We start from the raw sequence: 22220 nt of genomic DNA, 5'->3' as shown, positions 1-22220 counted from the left end.
AAAGATATTTGCAACATATATCAACAAAGGATTAGTATCCAGAATACATAAAGAACTCCTAGAAACAAGCAAAAGTTACAACAGTCAGATACTTCAGAGATGATGACATTCAAATGATCATTAAACATATACTCAATCATACCAGTAATAAAGGAAATGTAAATAAAGCAAGAGATGAGTTTTCTAATCAAATTGAAAAGAGAGTTTTAAGTCTGAAAATATCACTTGCCATGGGAATGTGGGTAAATAAGACTTCTCACATCTATCTGAACCACAATTTTATGCTAATTTGACAATAATGTGAAAAGGTGCATAAGAGATCAGTGTTTGTATGAGAAAACCACTCTTTCAAAGTAACCTACATATTTAACAATAAGAGAATGGACATTAAAACATGTGGAATGCTAGGTAGTAGTTAAAAAATGAATGAGCTAGATCTATATATATCAATATAGACAAACCTCAAAAACAAAATAATTTTTTAAAAAATGGTGCAGAATATATATACTATGGTGCAGTGGTGGTGGTTTAATCGCTCAGTTGTGTCCAACTTTTTGTGATCCAATGGACTGTAGCCCATGGGCTCCCCTGTCCATGGGATTCTTCAGGCAAGAATACTGGAGTGGTTGTAATTTCCTTCTCCAGGGGGATCTTCCCGACCCAGGGATTGAACCCAAGTCTCCTGCATTGCAGGCAGATTCTTTACCGACTGAGCTATGAGGGAAGCCCATACTATGGTACCATATAAATAAAATACAAACACAAACTATACCATATTTATGTATATATACATGTGTGTGTTTAAGTGTTTACAAGAACAAAAGAGGAACCAGAAAAATACCCACCAAAGTTGTAACAGTAGTCAGGTAAATTGCATGAAACAGAACTAAGAGTGCTGCTTTAAGACAAGTTGAATTTTAACTATAAAATTTTATTACTTAGGGGAAAAAGATTCAGTGAAAAATGAACGAATGTTAATGGCTGTTAATTCTGTGCAATAAAAATATGTGCCTATTTTATATTTTACTGTTCAATGTCTCAAAAAATAAAGAGATTTCTGTATAATTTTCTGTGTCAAAATTTATATACTTTTATATGTCTCAAAAATAATAAATCCTATTTATAAAAGATTTTTAATTTTTCCAAAAGCAAAACAAATAGGAAAAAAATAACCAGAATATTGGATTTTCTTTTTAAAAATATATTTTGCACTTTTATGAAAAACAGAAAAATATTAAAAAAGCTAGCACTGGGAAATTTTTTTTTCAAGATTCTGTCTGTCACTTAATGCAATGACCATAACTTCTAATTTATAGATATTAACAATTGTGTTTAGATAATTACATTGCTCTCTGAGGGAAACTGCCCTAATCAGTTCTCTCTGAGGTAGTTATACTCAAAAGATACTATACTCTATCCCCTCCTTACCCTTTCTCCTTTAGAAATTTGAAAAGGGTACGAAGTATGTAATCAAAGTGGTGGGCAGCAAGACAGGGGTGAAATAATGAGAAGCAGTGGATTTCTTATTCCTGGATAAACTAGAAATAAGGGAAAACTAAAAATAAGCAGAAAAAGATATACCGATTATTAGATAAGAACTAGAGTTGATAGAAAAAAGAGAAAACAAAGAAATGTAGACATTGAGAGTGGCTAAGAAACATTTATGGTAGAGATCTAGAATAAAGCATACACACAAAAAACTCTGGTAGGGCTAGGGCTTACTTGGTATGATAGGCAGGTTCTAAAATGATCTTAATAATCCCAGTTTCCTGGTATTCATGTCTTTGTGTAATCCTTTCTTCTTGAGTGTGGAGTGGATTTATTGACTTCAGTGTGGACTGGATTTAATGACATTCTTTTCTAGCAAATAGAATGTAAAAGAGATAATGGGATGCCACTTTTAAAATTAGGTTACAAAGAGATGGTGGCTGCCATCTCGTCACCCCCTCACTCACTAAAGAACACTAACTGCCACGCTGTGAGCTGGGAAGACTCTCATAGCAAAGAACTACTGACTTCAGCCAATAGACAGCAATGACCTAAAGCCTGTCAACAGTCATGCCAGTGATCTGAGAAGCAGTGATCCATCCTCATTCCAGCTTTCAGATGCCTGTAGCTCTAACACCTTGATTGCAGCCTTGGGAGAAACTTTGAGCGAGAGGCACTCAGGAAAGCCATGCCTATATTCTTGACCCACAGAAACTGTGAAATAGATGTTTTAAACCATAAAATTATGGATTAATGTGTTATATGCTATGTGCTACATTAGTTTAGTTCAGTTGCTCAATCGTGTCCAACTCTTTGCGACCCCATGGACAGCAGCACGCCAGGCCTCCCTGTCCATCACCAACTCCCAAAGTTTACTCAAACTCATGTCCATTAGTCGGTGATGTCATCCAACCATCTCATCCTCTGTCATCCCCTTCTCCTCCTGCCTTCAATCTTTCCCAGTACCAGGGTCTTTTCATATCAGTCAGTTTGCATCAGGTGGCCAAAGTATTGGAGTTTCAGCTTCACCATCAGTCCTTCCAATGAATATTCAGGACTGATTTCCTTCAGGATTGACTGGTTGGATCTCCTTGCAGTCCAAGGGATTCTCAAGAGTCTTCTCCAACACCACAGTTCAAAAGCATCAATTCTTTGGCACTCAGCTTTCTTTATAGTCCAGCTCTCACATCCATACATGACTCCTAGAAAAACCATAGCCTTAACTAGATGGAACTTTGCTGGCAAAGTAATGTCTCTGCTTTTTAACATGCTGTCTAGGTTGGTCATAACTTTCCTTCCAATGAGTAAGCATCTTTTAACTTCATGGCTGCGGTCACCATCAGCAATTATTTTGGAGTCCCAAAAAATAAAGTCAGCCACTGTTTCCACTGTTTCTCCATTTCCCATGAAGTGATGGGACCGGAGGCCATGATCTTTGTTTTCTGAGTGTTGAGCTTTAAGCCAACTTTTTCACTCTCCTCTTTCACTTTCATCAAGAGGCTCTTTAGTTCTTCTTCACGTTCTGCCATAAGGGTGGTGTCATCTGCATGTTACTGATACTTCTCCCGGCAATCTTGATTCCAGCCTGTGCTTCATCCAGCCTGGCATTTCTCATGATGTACTCTGCATATAAGTTAAATAAGCATGGTGACAAAATACAGCCTTGATGTACTCCTTTTCCTATTTGGAACCATTCTGTTGTTCCATGTCCAATTCTAACTATTGCTTCCAGACTTGCATACAGTTTTCTCAAGAGGCATGTCAGGTGGTCTGGTATTCCCATCTCTTTTAGAATTTTCCACAGTTTATTGTGATCCACATAGTCAAAGGCTTTGGCATAGTCAATAAAGCAGAAATAGATATTTTTCTGGAACTCTCTTGCTTTTTTGATGATCCAGCAGATGTTGGCAATTTGATCTCTGGTTCCTCTACCTTTTCTAAAACCAGCTTGAATATCTGGAAATTCACAGATCACGAATTGCTTAAGCCTGGCTTGGAGAATTTTGAGCATTACTTTGCTAGCATGTGAGATGAGTGCAATTGTGTGGTAGTTTGAGCATTCTTTGGCATTGCCTTTCTTTGGGATTAGAATGAAAACTGACCTTTCCCAGTCCTGCGGCCACTGCTGAGTTCTCCAAATTTACTGGCATATTGAGTGCAGCACTTTTACAGCATCATCTTTTAGGATATGAAATAGCTCAACTGGAATTCCATCACCTCCACTAGCTTTGTTCATAGTGAGACTTCCTAAGGCCCACTTGACTTCACTTTCCAGGATGTCTGGCTCTAGGTGAGTGATCACACCATTGTGATTATCCAGGTCATGAAGATCTTTTTGTACAGTTCTTCTGTGTATTCTTGCATTCTCTTCTTAATACCTTCTGCTTCTGTTAGGTCCATTCCATTTCTGTCCTTTATTGAGCCTATCTGTGCATGAAATGTTCCCTTGGTATCTCTAATTTTCTTGAAGAGATCTCTAGTCTTTCCCATTCTATTGTTTTCCTCTATTTCTTTGCATTGATCACTGAGGAAGGCTTTCTTATCTCTCCTTGCTATTCTTCCGAACTCTGCATTCAAATGGGTATATCTTTCCTCTTCTCCTTTGCTTTTGGCTTCTCTTCTATTCACAGCTATTTCTAAGGCCTCCTCAGACAGCCAGTTTTCTTTTTGCATTTCTTTTTCTTGGGGATGGTCTTGATCCCTGTCTCCTGTACAATGTCACGAACCTCTGTCCATAGTTCATCAGACATTCTATCAGGTCTAGTATCTTAAATCTATTTCTCACTTCCACTGTATAATCATAAGGGATTTTAGGTCATACCTGAATGGTCTAGTGGTTTTCCCTACTTTCTTCAACTTAAGTCTGAATTTGGCAATAAGGAGTTCATGATCTGAGCCACAGTCAGCTACCGGTCTTGTTTTTGCTGACTCTATAGAACTTCTCCATCTTTGGCTGCAAAGAATATAACCAATCTGATTTCGGTGTTGACCATCTGGTGATGTCCATGTGTAGAGTCTTCTCTTGTGTTGTTGGAAGAGGGTGTTTGCTATGACCAGTGCATTCTCTTGGCAAAACTCTATTAGACTTTGCCCTGCTTCATTCTGTACTCCAAGGTCAAATTTGCCTGTTATTTCAGGTGTTTCTTGAATTCCTACTTTTGCATTCCAGTCCCCTATAATCAAAAGGACATCTTTTTTGGGTGTTAGTTCTAGAAGGTCTTATAGGTCTTCATAGAACCGTTCAACTTCAGCTTCTTCAGCATTACTGGTCCAGGCACAGATTTGGATTACCATGATTTTGAATGGTTTGCCTTGGAAACGAACAGAGATTATACTGTCATTTTTGAGACTGCATCTAAGTACTGCATTTTGGACCCTTTTGTTGACTATGATGGCTACTCCATTTCTTCTAAGGGAATCTTGCCCACAGTAGTAGATATAATGGTCATCTGAGTTAAATTCACCCGTTCCGGTCCATTGTAGTTCACTGATTCCTAAAATGTCGACGTTCACTCTTGCCATCTCCTGTTTGAGCACTTCCAATTTGCCTTGATTTATGGACCTAACATTCTAGGTGCCTATGCAATATTGTTCTTTACAGCATTGGACCTTGCTTCCATCACCAGTCACATCCACAACTGGGTGTTGTTTTTGTTTTGGCTCCGTCTCCTGCGTGCTACATAGCAATATGTGATTAATGCACTGGGCTTTAAAGATTTGGGGATTTTGGACTCTGGAAGGTCTAGCAATATCACAGTTCCTGTTCTAGTATTTCCATTAAGTTTTTCTATATTCTATTCTCAAGTGAATCCTTATTAAAAACACACACACACACACACACACACACCAAAACCCTAGCCTGAAAGTCTCTCTACTTTGCAACCAAAAGAACTTCACAAAATTAGCTATGTCTCCTATAACTAAAAAAGGATAAACTATGTTCATGTAGCTTTAGTGTAAGACACAAGTCCATTTATTCCAACTTTTTAATTAAACATACAATCATTATGCATAATGTTTACTAATTGAGCATTCTAAACTCTATCACTTCTAACTACCTCCACATGACATAAGCAACTACACTTATTACTAACATTTCAACTGCTTGAACTTTTTTTGTTCACTACTCTGTATTTTGTTAACTACTCTGTCTTCAACATGCGAAAGTATCTGAGATATAGCAGATACCGAATAAATATTTGGTTAAAAAAAAAAAAAGTGGTTGCCATTACACTTAAAATCCAAACTTGTTCTTATCATGGCCTATAAAGTTCTTCACTATCAAGTCCCTGACTACTTCCCCTCTTAGTAACTTTCTCCACAGGTTGCTACATTCCATAAACAGTGGCCTCTGTGCTATTCTTGAGCACAGAAAGTCCTTGCTTCAGAGACTTCCTATTTACCATTCTCTCAGTCTGGAACAATTTTCCACATATAAGATGGCTGGCTCCCTCACTTCATTCATGTCTCTGCTCTAAAGTCACCTCCTCAGAGAGTCCTACCTTAACTAATTATTTACAATAGCCCTAGCACCTCATTTCACGATTCTCCATTCCCCTACACTGTTACATTGAGCCTCAGAACACTAATATCAGAACCTGACACTCTATTACATTCTAAGGAAATAATACAATTTAAGGGCAGAACTCAGTTTTGTTCAATGTTCTAATCTGCAGCACTTAAAACAATGTCTGGTACATAATAATTGTCAGATATTTGTTGGCTGAATAAACAGTCATAATTTTTAAAGGTATTCCAGAACTTATGTAGTTACAACTATTTCAGTTATCATTTTTAAAATAAAATTAATTATTGAAATGCACCATATCAAAAGACTAAAGAAAAAAAATTAAAAGCATTTGACAAAAGGAAATGGCAACCCACTCCAGTACTCTTGCCTGGAGAATCCCATGGACGGAGGAGCCTGGTAGGCTGCAGTCCATGGGGTTGCAAAGAGTAGAACACGGCTGAGCGACTTCACTTTCACTTTTCACTTTCATGCATTGGAGAAGGAAATGGCAACCCACTCCAGTGTTTTTGCCTGGAGAATCCCATGGACGGAGGAGCCTGCTAGGCTGCAGTCCATGGGGTCGAAAAGAGTAGAACATGGCTGAGCGACTTCACTTTCACTTTTCACTTTCATGCATTGGAGAAGGAAATGGCAACCCACTCCAGTGTTTTTGCCTGGAGAATCCCAGGGACAGGGGAGCCTGGTGGGCTGTCGTCTATGGGTCGCACAGAGTCGGACACGACTGAAGTGACTTAGCAGTAGCAGTGTGTGTTAATAATCAGGAAAAAAACTCAGCAAACCAGGAAAAAGAGGGAAATAGCTTAACCTGACAAGGAACATTACTCAAAAGCCTAGCAACAACTTCATGGTTATGATGAAAGACTGAATACTTTAATTGTTAAGACTGGGAATGAGGCAAGGTGTCTGTTCTTATTACTCCTATTCATCATCACATTGGAGGTCCTAATTAGTGGGACAGATGAAGGAAAAGAAACAAGAGTCACATATATCTGGAAAGTAAAACTGTGTCTACTCATTGATGACATGATTTTCTACATAGAAAATTCCATGCAGACATGATCACTCACTCAGTTGTGTCCAACTCTTTGCAACTCTATGAACCATAACCCCACCAGGCTCCTCTGTTTATGGGATTTCCCAAGCAAGAGTACTGGAGTGGGTTGCCATTTCCTTCTCCAGGGAATCTTCTTGACCCAGGGACCTTCTTCTTCTTGACCTCTGTCTCCTGCATTGCAGGCAGATTCTTTACCACTGAGCCACCTGGAAAGTCCTAAAGGGATCTATAAAAAAAGCTCCTAGATGTAATGAGCTTACTAAGGTAGCAGATAAAAAAGTCAAGACACAAAAATCACTTGTATTGCTAAATATTGGAAATGAAAAAAAAGATAGAAAATTTTAAAACAGTAATAATTTCAATAGTTTAAAAATATTAAATACTGAGGTGTCAATCTAACAAAAAATGTGCAGGATCTACACACTAGAAAAGTACATCATGTGAAATGCTTGGCTGGATGAATCACAAGCTGGAATGAAGACTGCCAGGAGAAATATCAATCACCTCAGATATGTAGATGATACCACTCTAATGGCAGAAAGTGAAGAAGAAATAAGAACCTATTGATGAGGGTGAAAGAGGAGAGTGAAAAGCCGACTTAAAACTCAAAAAACTAAGATCACGGCATCCGGTCCCATCACTTCATGGCAAATAGATGGGGAAACAATGGAAAGAGGGACAGACTTTATTTTCTTGGGCTCCAAAATCACTGCAGATGGTGACTGCAGCCATGAAATTAAGACGTTTGCTCCTTGGAAGAGAAGCTATGATAAACCTAGACAGCATATTAAAAAGGAGAGATATCACTTTGCTGACAAATGTGCATATAGTCAAAGCTATGGTTTTTCTAGTAGATACGTATGGATGTGAAAGCTGGAAAATAAAGAACACTGAGCACCGAAGAACTGATGCTTTCTTATTGTGGTGCTGGAAAAGACTCTTAAGAATCCCTTGGACACCAAGGAGATCAAACCAGTCAAGCCTAAAGGAAATCAACCCTGAATATTCATTAGAAGGACTGATGCTGAAGCTCCAATACTTTGGTCATCTGATGAGAAGAGCCAATTCGTTGTAAAAGACGCAGATGCTGAGAAAGACTGCGGGCAGGAGGAGATCAGGATGACAGGGGATGAGATGGCATCACTGATTCAATGGACATGAGTTTAAGCAAACTCCAGGAGATCGTGAAGAACAGGGAAGTCTGTGTGCTGCAGTCCATGGGGTCCACGTCAGAAACAACTTAGCATCTGAACAACAACAAGATGGCTCATGGATTAATTATTCAATATTGTTGCAATGTTAATTCTCCTTAAACTGATATATAGATTTAACACAATCCCAGTCAAAATCTTGACAGGAATTTTGTTAATATCAATAAGCTGATTCAAAATTTGTATGGAGCATTTTCCAGATGGTCCAGTGGTAAGGAGTCTGCCTCGCAATGCAGGAAACACAGGTTTGAGCTCTGGTCCAGAAAGATTCCACATACTGCAGAGCAACTAAGCCCATGAGCCACAACTACTCAGCCTGTGCGCTGCAAATGCTGCAGTTCACATGCCTAGAGCCCATGGGCCCATCCAACAAGAAAAGCCACCAGAACAACAAGCCCATGCAAAGCAACGAAGAGTGGCCCATGTGCAGCAAGTAAAGACCCCATGCAGCCAAAAGTAAATAATCAACAAATTAAAAAAAATCTGTATGGAAAGAGAAAGCAACTAGAATAGCCAAAACCAGAATGAAGCTAAAGGACTCATAATGCCTATCTATTTACTTTGGTCAAAATAAGCATGAATTGGCCAAAAATGGACACAGATCAATGGGAAAAAATAGCTGTTAAATAGACCCACAGGTATACAGTCAATTGATTTCTGATAAAGATGTAATGGCACTTCAATGCAGAAAGACGGTTTTTAAACAAATGCTCTGGAACAATAAGGTACCCATCTGCAAAATTCTGAGCCTTAACCCATATCTCATACCTTATACAAAAACAGTCACATACGTCAGAATGGATAGACCTAAATGTAAAACTTAAAGCCATAAAATGTCTAGAAAAAAATAGGAGAAAATCTTTGTGATATTGGGTTGGGCAAAGTTTTTTTTTTTTTAACTATGACACAAAAACATTTGTAAGAGAAAAAATTGGTAACTTGGACTTCCTCAAAATTAAACAATAAAATAAACATCTAACAACTATTTAAAACATAATAATTGAGGAGCCTTTGACATAAATATACAAAAGGCAGTATGTCTAGGAATTAGTGGAAATCAGATGTGCATACTCCTGAAAGTCACAGAGTTTACCATTCAGGTTAATTCAGAAAAATGGTTTCAACTATTATACAGTTTTAAATTGTAACCATTTTCAACTGTGTATTATTTTCTCTTATGCATAACAGACATCTGTTTAGAGGCAGAGCACATGAAGAACACTGATTTGAGAGCATAAAATAATAATTCTGCTAGTTCACCTCAAGATATCTTCACTAGTTCCATACGCTGTATTCCACATGATCAAAATTATTTTATAACATCTAAAATCTCCAGTATTTTGGAAGCCAATTTAAGACATTGAGAATAACTACAAGACCACCTGGTTTTCATTTGGGTATAAATCCATCGATACCACAACTTATTTATAGAGAAGTGCTTATGACTGGCAGCTGAAAACCTATTTCATTTTTTAAAAACAAAACATTTCCCCAAAATACATGGAAATTAACCAGTTGACTTTTTAAAAGCAGAAAATGCAGAAATTTATTTTTTCTCAGAAATATAGTTTTGTCTATTTCTGGTGGAAGCTGAATTTTATTTATTTTTCGTTGTTGTTTAATCGCTGCTGCTGCTGCTGCTAAGTCACTTCAGTTGTGTCCGACTCTGTGCGACCCCATAGATGGCAGCCCACGAGGCTTCCCCGTCCCTGGGATTCTCCAGGCAAGAACACTGGAGTGGGTTGCCATTTCCTTCTCCAGGTGATCTTCCCAGGGATTGAACCCACATCTCCTGCATTGCAGGCAGATTCTTTACCACTGAGCCACCAGGGAAACCCACCTTCATTAAATGTATATTTGATCTAAGATCAAACATTAAACCATTCAGTTAACGCACACAATAACTGAGAAGCATGTTAAGAGACACTATGTTAGGTACTAGGAAGATGGCAGTGAGCATGACAAGTAAGGTTTCTATTCTTACAGAGCTTACATTCTATCCAACAAATGGTAGACAGAGAACACACAAATAAGAAAATAAAAAGGTAAGATGTAAATAGGGGTCTCATTGTTTTTATAAAAATCAAAGTAGAGTAACAGGGCATGAGTATGTTGCAGTAGGAGTTAACTTAGATTTGTTGATGAAGGAAGTCTCTTGATGAGATCTGCTCTAAGACTAGAAATTACTAAAATCTAACCAAGATTTCAAGTAAGAACTTTTCAAGGAAAAAAGACAATTCATACAAACCTTTAAAGCAGGAATAAATTTGGTATGTTTGAAGAAGAATAATTATAAACTTATCTAGAACATGAGCCAGAGAAAGGAGCCCAGGATCATGCCAGGGAGTTCACTCACATTTATCTGAACAAAGGAAGAGGCATTATGGGGAGAAAGAAGCCTAAAAGAAAACTTAGAAAGTTCAGCTGGTGGGAATTCCCTGGCAGTCCAGTGATTAAGACTTTTGACTTCCCAATGCAGGGAGCACAGGTTCAATCGCTGGTTGGGGAACTAAGATCCTGCTTGCCATGTGGTATGGCAAAAAAAAAAAAAAAAAAAGAAATGCTAGAGACTAACACCACTATAACTGAAGTAAGAATGCCTTTGATGGACTCTTTAGCAGACTGGACATGGCTCAGAAAAGATCTGAGCTTGAGGATATATCAATAGAAACTTACAAAATGAAAAGAGGATAGATGGTGGTGGGGGAGGGAGAGGTTGGGGGGTGAGGACACATAAACAAGAATATCCAAGAATTGTGGGTCAACTAAAAAAGGTGTTAATGTATACACATAATGGGAACAGTGAAGGGGAAGAGAAAAGAAATATTTGAAGCAATAATGACTGAGGATTCCTCCAAATTAATGTCAGACATAAAACCACAGATCCAGCAAAGTCAGAGAACATAAAGCAAGATAAATGCCAAAAGTAAATTATATAGCATAAGTCATTCAATACATGAAGCACTGTATTAAAATTAAAGTACACAAAATTATATATAATAGCCAATATAATTGGAGAAGGAAATGGCAACCCACTCCAGTTTTCTTGCCTGGAGAATCCCAGGGACGGGGGGAGCCTGGTGGGCTGCTGTCTATGGGGTCGCTAAGAGTCGGACACGACTGAAGTGACTTAGCAGCAGCAGCCAATATAATAGCCAATAGTATTTAGAATAATAGCTCATTAAAATTTTATCACTAAAAATTTATCATACATTTTCCCCACTAGAATGAAAGCTGTATGAAAGCAGGATGTGAATGTTTTCATTCACTGCTATATCATAAAATATTGTTGGGTACATAGCAGGCCCTTAATAAATATTTCTTCAATAAACATCATCCAAAATAATAAAATCATTTAAAAATTTCAAGGGGACTTCCCTGGTGCTCCAGTGGCTAAGATTCTGCGCTCCCAATGCAGGGGGCCCAGATTTGATCCCTGGTCAGAAACTAAATCCTGGATGCCACAACTGAGAGTTCATGTGCTGCAACTAAAAGATCCTGCATGCCACAGAGGTCCGGTGTGCCGCAACTAAGACCCAGCACAGCCACATAAGTAATAATTATAAAAACATAACAAAAATGTCAAGGAAAGGGGTTCATAAGGTACTTTACTGTGAAAAGAATCTCAAGGCTAGGAAATACAACATTGCTGTCCAATAGAAATATGACATGAGCTACACATGTAATTTAAAATGTGCAGACATATTACAAAAAATAAAAAGAAACATGAAATTTTAACTTCATTGTTACCCATTATATACAAAATATTATGACTTCAACCTGTCAGGATAAAAACATCCTTATGAGATACATTATTTTGTGTGTGTGCTAAAACCTTAAAATACAGTGTTTATTTTACATTTAGCACAAAGTCTATATGGACTAGCCACATTTCAAGCGCTTAATGTTAATAGCCACATGTGGTTAAGGATTACTGTACTAGATAGTATAAAGTATATAGTACCCCTAAAGAAAACATGAATCAACCATTAACTAAAACATTTCAGTTCCAAAGCATAATAGCAGCTTCAGATCAGTTCAGCTCAGTCGTGTCCAACTCTTTGCAACCCCATGAATCGCAGTACGCCAGGCCTCTCTGTTCATCACCAATTCCTGGAGTTCACCCAAACTCAGTGATGTTTGGGTGACCCAAACATCATCAAGTCGGTGATGCCATCCAGCCATCTCATCCTCTGTCATCCCCTTTTCCTCCTGCCCCCAATCCCTCCCAGCATCAGGGTCTTTTTCAACGAGTCAACTCTTCACATGAGGTGGCCAAAGTATTGGAGTTTCAGCTTTAGCATCAGTCCTTCCAATGAACACCCAGAACTGGTCTCCTTTAGGATGGACTGGTTGGATCTCCTTGCAGTCCAAGGGACTCTCAAGAGTCTTCTCCAACACCACAGTTCAAAAGCATCAATTCTTCCACACTCAGCTTTCTTCACAGTCCAACTCTCACATCCATACATGACCAGTGGAAAAACCATAGCCTTGACTAGATGGACCTTTGTTGGCAAAGTAATATCTCTGCTTTTTAATATGCTATCTAGGTTGGTCATAACTTTCCTTAGGTTATACAAAAAGAATGTGAAAAAGGCAAATTCTCAAAGGAGTTTTCCAAGCATCTTGATCTTCTTATGAATACTCTGGAGAACAGTGTGGAGATTCCTTAAAAAACTGGAAATAGAACTGCCATATGACCTAGCAATCCCACTGCTGGGCACACACACTGAGGAAACCAAAATTGAAAGAGACACGTGTACCCCAATGTTCATCACAGCACTGTTTATAATAGCCAGGACATGGAAGCAACCTAGATGTCCATGAGCAGATGAATGGATAAGAAAGCTGTGGTACATATACACAATGGAGTATTACTCAGCCATTAAAAAGAATACATTTGAATCAGTTCTAATGAGGTGGATGAAACTGGAGCCTATTATACAGAGTGAAGTAAGTCAGAAAGAAAAACACCAATACAGTATACTAATGCATATATAGGGAATTTCGAAAGATGGTAACAATGACCCTGTATGCGAGACAGCAAAAGAGACACAGATGTATAGAACAGTCTTTTGGACTCTGTGGGAGAGGGCGAGGGTGGGATGATTTGGGAGAATGGCACTGAAACATGTATAATATCATGTGCAACGAATCGCTAGACCAGGCTCGATGCATGATACAAGATGCTCGGGGCTGGTGCACTGGGATGACCCAGAGGGATGGTATGGGGAGGGAGGAGGGAGGGGGTTCAGGATGGGGAACACATGTATACCCGTGGTGGATTCATGTTGATGTATGGCAAAACCAATACAATATTGTAAAGTAATTAGCCTCCAATTAAAATAAATTTATATTTAAAAAAAGAATATTCAGTTTCTAATTATGCAGATATTGGGTGGGAAAAACAGTAACTGGATCTTACCTAAATCTAAGAAATTTGTTTTTAGTTGCTAAAATACTGTGTTCTATTTACTCTTGGCACCACTATCATCTTTTATGATATTTATTTTATATACACCCAAGATACTCAAGCAAAATAGGTTCCTTCTCTAAAAAGAATTTAGTCAGTCCATATATATAAGACTTCAAAGAGATTGGAATGAGCAAAACTGAGAAAAAACAACTTCCTTAACCACAACATACAGAAACTAAAATAGTAACCTAACAGGATTTAAGAAGCAAAACTGCAAAAAATCTTATCACCCTTTCAAAGGTGACAAGAAAGCAACCAGATAAATTATTTTAACTATTGGTGGTTTAGACAGTAAAGAATCTGCTAGCAATTCAGGAGACCGGGGTTCAATCCCTGGGTTGGGAAGCTCCCCTGAAGAAGAGAATGGCAACCCAGGCCAGTATTCTTACCTGGAAAATTTCATGGACAGAGGAGCCTGGCGGGCTACATTCCATGGGTCACAAAGAGTAAGACACGACTGAGTAATACCGTCACACTTTCTCTTTAAGAAGCAATAGTTCTAGATAATCCAAAAATCAATTATATTTGCCAGGTATGAACTTTGCTTTCATGTTTTTTACAAGAGTTTTCAACCTGCATTCTGAATTAAAATTAATAATCATTCCTTAGCACATCTGCAGCCCAGAAATTTTAGGCACAGTGAACAAAAAAACAAAAACCAATCCACTGCAAAACTGTTACAGATAATCCACAAAGCAAACAACCCTACAGCAAAAAGTCCAGATTTCAATTTACATTTTCTTAGAAGTATCATAAAAACTACCAACCAGAGACAATTTCAGTAAGACATGCCAAAGTTTATTCCTTTAAATTATAAGCATTTAAAAACTACAAATAAAAAGTTTTTTCTTCCTGGTTACTTTAAATTTATTATAAATAAAACCAAGTTAATCCAAAAAATTGGGGGGACTGTAAAGTCGGGTCTACAATTTAATCCAGTATTCACTGTGAATTAAGGAAGAAGTCAGTTGTTCTGATGTTTACATTACTACAAATAAAAAGTCTTGCCCTGTTGTCTCCAAAATGCTTCCATTAGTGACTTAATCTTTAGGATTTATAAATCATATTTATGAAATTTAGCATTAATTAAACACAATCTAATCCCTTGGACATCATGAGCTTTAGTAAATACTATCATTTTGTTGCTGTTTAGTCACTGAGTCACGTTTGACTCTTGTGACCCCATAGTCTGTAGCCCACCTTGCTTCTCTGTCCATGGGATGTTCCAGGCAAGAATACTGGAGTGGGTTGTCATTTCCTTCTCCTGGGCATCTTCCCAACCCAGGGACTGAACCTGCATCTCCTACGTTGGCAGGTAGATTCTTTATCGCTAAGCTACCAGGGAAACCCAATATCATCATGTCATCTCTCAAAAGCTGCATGTACACAGTGAGATAATTATATCAATAATTTTTGAGTTGATCCTGACACTAGTAACCAGGTCTTTACAACTACTATTTAAATATAGGCAGGTCACATATACCAAATAAATTTTGGCATTTGGGCTAAAGAAAATCAAAAGTTTGCCAATCTAGTCCATTTTCAGAGTTGAAACTAAAAATCTAGACAATCTAAATAAGACCCACCCATCCTTCTGAGAATGAACATTAAAAATTAAAAACCAAATCTGATTTTCCAGCCCCTAAAATACTACTCCAGATTTGATTATGACTTACAGTCTAACATGCATATGTATATTTCATAAAGTCCATGGAAAATATCATATCAATATCTACTCCGATATTAAATGTATTCTCTCAACTGAAATATGGATAATCCTAATTTTCTTCAGTGCAACAATATAAACTAGGAATAAAAGTACCATAAAAAAAGCAGATTCATCCTTAAGTTAAAAGAAAGTGAAAAGACTACCAATAGATAGAAATGAGAACTCTGAAGCAGAGACAAACATTAAATTGTTTCCAAACTTATAACTTTAATGTGTTTCATATAGTCAATCCATTATAGTAACAGTGAAGGAGTAGGAAAAAAGCATAACTTCTTTTAGGAAATTTTGAGCAGCTCTTTCAAACATTACTGAAATACAACAGGGCTAAAGTTCTGAATTTGTAACTCATAATGTTAAATTAAGTCAATTAAACCAATTAAGTCAATAAAAGTAATGAGAATCTACACTGGTATAACTTTATTCCTGAAAAATACAGGAATTACTGGAACATGCAAATACAAAATACACTGCTGTGTTTTCAAGATTTCTTTATACCACAAATGGGCATTTTTAAATTACAGCAGAAAGCACTGCAGTAATTGGCATGACCAAGGTACAGTTAGCTCAGTACTTTGTATTCAATAATGTTTATAGCTAGAACTCCTTCCACTTCGAAAACTATGCCTAAAAAGGAATTCTCTTTGAAGACTAAAGGAATTTAATTAAAGATAAAGCCACTTGGGTGGCCACAGAACACATCAAACAGATCATAGTTCAAACTTCAAGCAGAATTATTACTATTCAGTTACAAAAGCATGACTCATAGGAATATAAATGAAGAGTCATGTTTTTTTCTGTGTACATCAACTTAGATCCAGAAATTCACGTTAAAATTTAGCGCTATCACATTTGCTCATTATATACATTTCAGCTTCAACTTAATTTCAAGTGGTTAAACACTGATTAATGACCTACTATTAAATAAAAACAAATTTTTAACTACTTTAAATAACATGCTTGAAAATTCTTGATCTTAAAGAACCAGAAGTAATAAATTAAAAGTTCATTAGAAATATAACAAAGCCTTTATTTTATAAATGAATGCATTTTTCCCAATTCTGCAAGAGAACTGTCACATTCATATAGAAAAGTGTTCCTAAAAACCTAAAAATATTATCAAGTATTTAAAAACTTTCACTATAAATTGTCCTCAGATTTCCATTACAGACTGTCTCCAGGCAAGTACAATATCATTTTTTAAGACTTGCTGAGAGTTGGACTGTGAAGAAAGCTGAGCTCCGAAAAATTGATGCTTTTGAACTGTGGTGTTGGGGAAGACTCTTGAGAGTCCCTTGGACTGCAAGGAGATCCAACCAGTCCATTCTAAGGGTGATCAGTCCTGGGTGTTCTTTGGAAGGACTGATGCTAAAGCTGAAACTCCAATACTTTGGCCACCTCACACGACGAAGAGTTGACTTATTGGAAAAGACTCTGATGCTGGGAGGGATGGGGGCAGGAGGAGAAGGGGACGACAGAGAATGAGATGGCTGGATGGCATCACCGACTCGATGGACATGAGTTTGAGTAAACTCTGGGAGTTGATGATGGACAGGGAGGCCTGGCGTGCTGCGGTTCATGGGGTCACAAGGAGTCGGACACAACTGAGTGACTGAACTGAACTGATTTGTTTATCTCACACAGAATAACAAGCACAGTTCAGTGAAATCTCTTCAGAACATGTAAAAAGGAAAAAAAAAACAAAACCTCTCAGAAATGAATACACCTTCCTTTCCTTTCTAAATCAAACATACTGAAAGTAAGACTGTATTGATGACTGAGGGTCATCACTAATGTACCATGTTCCATTATAGTCCTTTAATATAGTAATAGTAAGGACTTTAAGGCTAGAGGTGTAACAGATGATATGTTTTAAAGTCAGTAAACTGGTTGCTAATTTCCTATTGACTGTCACTTCAGTTGCAAGCGGTTTCATTCCTTCACTGCTGATTGTAACCTGAAGAATACAATCAATAAACAATCTTCTACACCAGAAAGAAAGCTTTTGGCCTCTATCAACTATTGTACAGACAATTTAAAAAAACAGGAAGAGAGATAAATAACTGAGTAAGTAAAAATTATTCATAACAAGTAAGATTTATGTGGTAGATTAAAGATAGGCTTTATTTTGTTTTTAGTTACTAAGTTGTATCCAACTCTTTTGTGACCCCACCGAGTATAGCCCACCAGGCTCCTCTGTCCATGGGACTTCCCAGGCAAGGATACTGCAGTGGGTTGCCATTTCCTTCTCCAGAGGATCTTCCCAACCCAGGGACTGAACACAAGTTTCCTGTATTGCAAGGAGATTCTTTGCCACTTTGCCACCAGGGAAGCCCCAGGTTAAAGGCAGTAAAAGATGTTAGAGCCAATTCAGAGATGTGCTATCAAGAGCATCTATATAATGAAGCAAAGTAACTTCAGACACCAGGCTTTTTTCCTTTAAAAACAGAAAAGGCTATAAGTGAATCTGGAACAATTAAAGTAAAATTTGTAATCAAATTCCACGCTAGACAGTTGAATGAATAAAGGAAATGAAATAGTCTAAGTTATTATGATAAATGGCATCAAAACTGGATGGAATTACTGGATAATGCAGCAGTTGCACAATGGGCAGTCACTGGCAGACAACTGTGATAGATCAAGAGGCCCCACCTGAACAGAGAGGTACTCAAAGTAAGGAATAAAACAGTAAGAGTATATTGCCAATAAAGCACTCATAACTAAGACAAAAAAGCAAGATATAATTTCCTGAAAAATTTCAGAGATCAAAAAGATAAATATTAATAGTCAACTTGCAAGTGTTTATTAAGCATCAACTATGTAATTGCACTTATCAAATATGAAATATATTCCTCTTCCACAAGGGGCTTCTAAGAAAATAAAACACATATATCACAGACACACATGAAAAAAAATTTATGCTAATGAAATCAAGTTCTTTTGTTTTATTGCTAATACCAGATGATGAATAAAGATGTAATATGAGGCACGCTCATACACTAGATGAGTATTAATACTCAGGAAGGCAATTTGGTGATGTTACAAGAGCCTTAAAACACACACACTTCCACCAATAATTCCTCTTTTACAAATCTAGGAGAAATTTTTTTCCAAAGCTTTACATAAAAGGCTGTATTCTCTGTAGTGAAATTTATATCAGCAAAACATTAGAAACATCCCAAACATGTGCCAACAGGAAAAATTTTAAATATGATAATTATACGATATAACACTGAGCTTCCAAACATAATTTTTTCAAAGACTAAGGACATGGAACAGTTTATGAGGTAGAGTTAAAATACCACATAATCCTAGTTTTAGGAAAAATGTGCAAATATTCATTGGCACATAGAAATACAAATTATTTGTATTTTTTATTATCTGCACCTGTTTTCTTTCCCCAAATTATTTATAATAAGATTTAAAAACAAGCAATTATTATTTGAAAAGGTACATAACACACACACAGAGTAAATGTTAAAAAAAAAAAAAAATCAAAAAAAAAAAAAAAATCAGTGTGATACAACCGGCCTGGATTTAGAAAAATTTCATGTAAAAAAAGTTAACCCAGAAGGGCTGGGTAAAAGAAGTAATGATTATCTAGATTAAAACTATGAGAAATGGCAGAAACCTTGACACTGATCTGATTAAGTGGGAAAAATGGGAGAATCAATGATAACAATTACAACAGATTTTAAAGACATTCAAATATATGCTATTTCATCATTTATATTCTTCTAAGATGCTGGCTTAAAAAAAAAACGGACTTCTGTTAAAAAAAAAGTATTACCTGTCAATTTCTGTATGTGTAGTGTTGATAAAGATTACAAACACTTTTACTAACACAAAGCATTTGATTCTCATAACAACCTCTTAAGGCACGGACAGTATTACGAAACTATTTAGAAGAGGATACAGAATCGGAGAGGTTGTAACTTGCCCAAACAAGCTAGTAAGAACTGGAAACAGCAGAGGCCACTCACTGCTAAGCAATTTCTCAAGCAATCCACAGTCCAGAACACCAAGTTTTTTGCTAATGTTTAATTATTTTTAGAGCCACTTTTTCCTAGTCAAAAATACTGTCGATTTTGTCTACAGTAGTGGTAAATATCTTCAGTTCAGTTCAGTCGCTCAGTCGTGTCCGACTCTTTGCTGCTAAGTCGCTTCAGTCGTGTCCGACTCTGTGCAACCCCAGAGACGACAGCCCACCAGGCGCCCCCGTCCCTGGGATTCTCCAGGCAAGAATACTAGAGTGGGTTGCCATTTCCTTCTCCAGTCGACTCTTTGCGACCCCCATGAATTGCAGCACGCCAGGCCTCCCTGTCCATCACCAACTCCCGGAGTGCACTCAAACTCATGTCCATCGAGTCGGTGATGCCATCCAGCCATACCATCCTCTGTCGTCCCCTTTTCCTCCTGCCCCCAATCCCTCCCAGCATCAGAGTCTTTTCCAATGAGTCTTAGGTTTTATCGCTAACAAACCTGCCCCATCCCTCGGTATTAAAAAAAAAAAAAAAAATTCCCACTGACGCAAACTCAGCATGAACTTAAGCAAACTGGTTAGGGAGGACGAAGGACAGACGAAAGAACTATCCTCTTAAATCTCGCCAGTTGACCGAAGTTTGGATTATCAAAAAGTAAAAAGAGTACCGCGCAGCAACAAAGACCAGCACAACCAAATATAAAAAAACAAATTTTAAGTAACATGCTTTCCACAGTTAAAAAAACAAACAAAATCTATCCCCCCAGACCGCTGATGCGAGGGTAAGAGTGAATCTGCACGGAGAAGAGCCAAAGCGGGCAATGAACGAACCAAATAGTACTAGTGAGTAAGAAAACACCACAAGAAGGTCCATCCAGTGCCCTTCCTCCCTATAAAGCTAGCCTCTTCTTCCTTTCCAGTAGTTTAATAATCGGAACACTGTCCTGTATTTCTTGCTACCAAACACCACACATCCTCAAGTTTTCCGGCAATACATCAATCCCTTCAGCACACAAACTTGCAAACACCATTCCTCAACAATTCTCTAGATTCCCCTCCATCCCACGTAATTCTAAAGGCCAAATCAACGTCTGCCTAGATAAAGTGGAAACAAGTAAAACAACGGTCTATCTAATACAAACAGGTCCGCCCTCAGAGATTCCCCAAAGCCGGCGTCATCACAACCGCAGTCAGCGAGGCGCGGCCGCCGAGGCAAGGGACGGACCCGGGAGACCACGTGTTCGGCCCTCTGCGCACGCGCCAGCCAAAACAAAAGGGAGGACAGCCAAGCCCCGCCCCTGCTCCCACGTGACAAAGTCTAGATCCGCCCCTCCCCTCCCTCCACCCCTTCCCTCCCCTTAGCTCTGCCAAGGCTGTTAGGTTTAGCCGTTTAAATTTGGCTGCGGTCCGACCCTACCCTAGAGCGCGATCCTGTGCCGGGACCCAGAGTCCAACAGCTCAGAAGATTCGGGGGGCGAAGGGGCTGCCGGTCGGTCGCCTGGCCCGCAAGTCCACCCAGCGGTCTTCGCTCTCCCCTCCCCGCGGGGCCGCAGTCCCCGGCAGAGGAGACCCAACCCCCTCAAGCCCGCCACTGAGACGCCGGCCACTCGCCTGCTGGGGCGCCCTGGCTCCCCTCCGCCGCCGCACCTTCGGTCCGGCCGTGGTGGGGGCTGCCGAGGTGATCTGTAGCTGCCCACCCTCCTCCCCCCACCCGGGGCGCAGCTGACTTGTCTCCAGAGCGCGTCCCGCTCCCGCCCGGGCCGCCGCCGCCGCCGCGGTTTAACAGTCCGCCAGCTGCCCGCAGCTCCGGGCGGCTCGGGGGACGGAACCTTGCCGAGGTGGAGGGGCAGTGGGCGGGGCGCGCCGCTGGCCAATGGCAGCGGGGGAGGGGCAGCGCCATGCAAATGAGCGCGGGTGGCGGGGAAACCCCGGCAGGATGCTGTGCCGGCAGAGGCGGCCAGGAGCGTTCTGGAAGTGGCTGGAGCGCTGGCGCCCGAACCCTGCTGCAGAGGCGCGGCCGCTCCCTTGGGGCGGGCTCCGCACTGCTCCTGCTTCCTACTCACCGCGGTCCTCAGCCAGCCGGGAAAAACACATACACACACTCACACATACAGACACCAGGAATACCGCCCGGCGACTTCCCGCCCCTGCTCTGCTATTTCTGTACCACCACGACAGCAAAAACAAAGCGAGAGGATAGTCAGGCTGCTCTACACCCTGCCGCCCGCGCTGGCTCCTGGCGGCCAGACCCCCCTCCCGCCCCGCCACTGGAGGGACAAGTTTTAACAAAGCTTTGTCACTGTTGCCAAGTCTATGCGTGTCCCTGCGTTTGCTTTTCTTCAGGTTTTGCGCTCGAATGCAAAGTCATAATTCTGTACGATCCTAGAAGGGCCCTGGGAGAGAGTGACAAATCTGCCTTGAATCTGAGTCGGTTTTATTGGTTTAAAAAAATAATCAGGAAAGGTCAGCTCAAACATTTAAAAATCTGTACAGAGCTGGTTTAAGTGCCATTGTAGTTAACTCCGTTCTGCAGTAGCACAGTCAATTGACAGAGTTTTTACGTGGAGATAGTTGGCCAGGGACACACAAAAACGTCGCTGAAAAGTTTGCACCTGGCCCGGCGCTCCACTCACCACGAAACTACACCCAGGCATTTCCCTAGCCACGCACTCAAGTTTTGTGTGTGTGTGTGTTTTTAACATAACTGAGCACTAAATATAGCTCCTTAGGCTGTAGATGGATTACAGGCTTT

At 39.3% G+C, this 22220-nt stretch overlaps 1 protein-coding gene and 1 long non-coding RNA gene across 26 annotated transcripts in view; both read right to left on the bottom strand.

Annotated features, from left to right (window-relative positions):
* The window catches only part of KANSL1L (KAT8 regulatory NSL complex subunit 1 like), a 126239-nt gene extending 104954 nt beyond the window's left edge, over positions 1 to 21285 (bottom strand). For 11 of the 25 annotated variants that reach the window (XR_015142564.1, XR_015142565.1, XR_015142544.1 and 8 more), the window contains exon 1: positions 21080 to 21285. The gene's annotated coding sequence lies outside the window, so the exon portion shown is untranslated. Of the gene's footprint in view, positions 1 to 19276; positions 20735 to 20885 lie in introns of those variants that run through there. The other 14 variants (XR_015142563.1, XR_015142556.1, XR_015142580.1 and 11 more) reach the window with 6 other exon arrangements.
* LOC147377922 (uncharacterized) lies at positions 1796 to 21778 on the bottom strand. The gene is made up of 2 exons (XR_015142643.1): positions 21116 to 21778; positions 1796 to 1860 (listed from the first exon to the last, which is right to left on the bottom strand). It is a non-coding gene; the product is annotated as an uncharacterized LOC147377922 (long non-coding RNA).
* Positions 21779 to 22220: the final 442 nt, after the last annotated feature.

The sequence above is a fragment of the Bos grunniens genome, chromosome 2 (assembly GCF_055505025.1).
Source record: "Bos grunniens cultivar Pamir isolate PY7600 chromosome 2, Bosgru_T2T1.0, whole genome shotgun sequence".
In the NCBI taxonomy this organism is placed as follows: Eukaryota; Metazoa; Chordata; class Mammalia; order Artiodactyla; family Bovidae; genus Bos; species Bos grunniens.
Note: the sequence above shows the minus strand (reverse complement) of the source record. Positions and strands in the feature narration are given on the sequence as shown.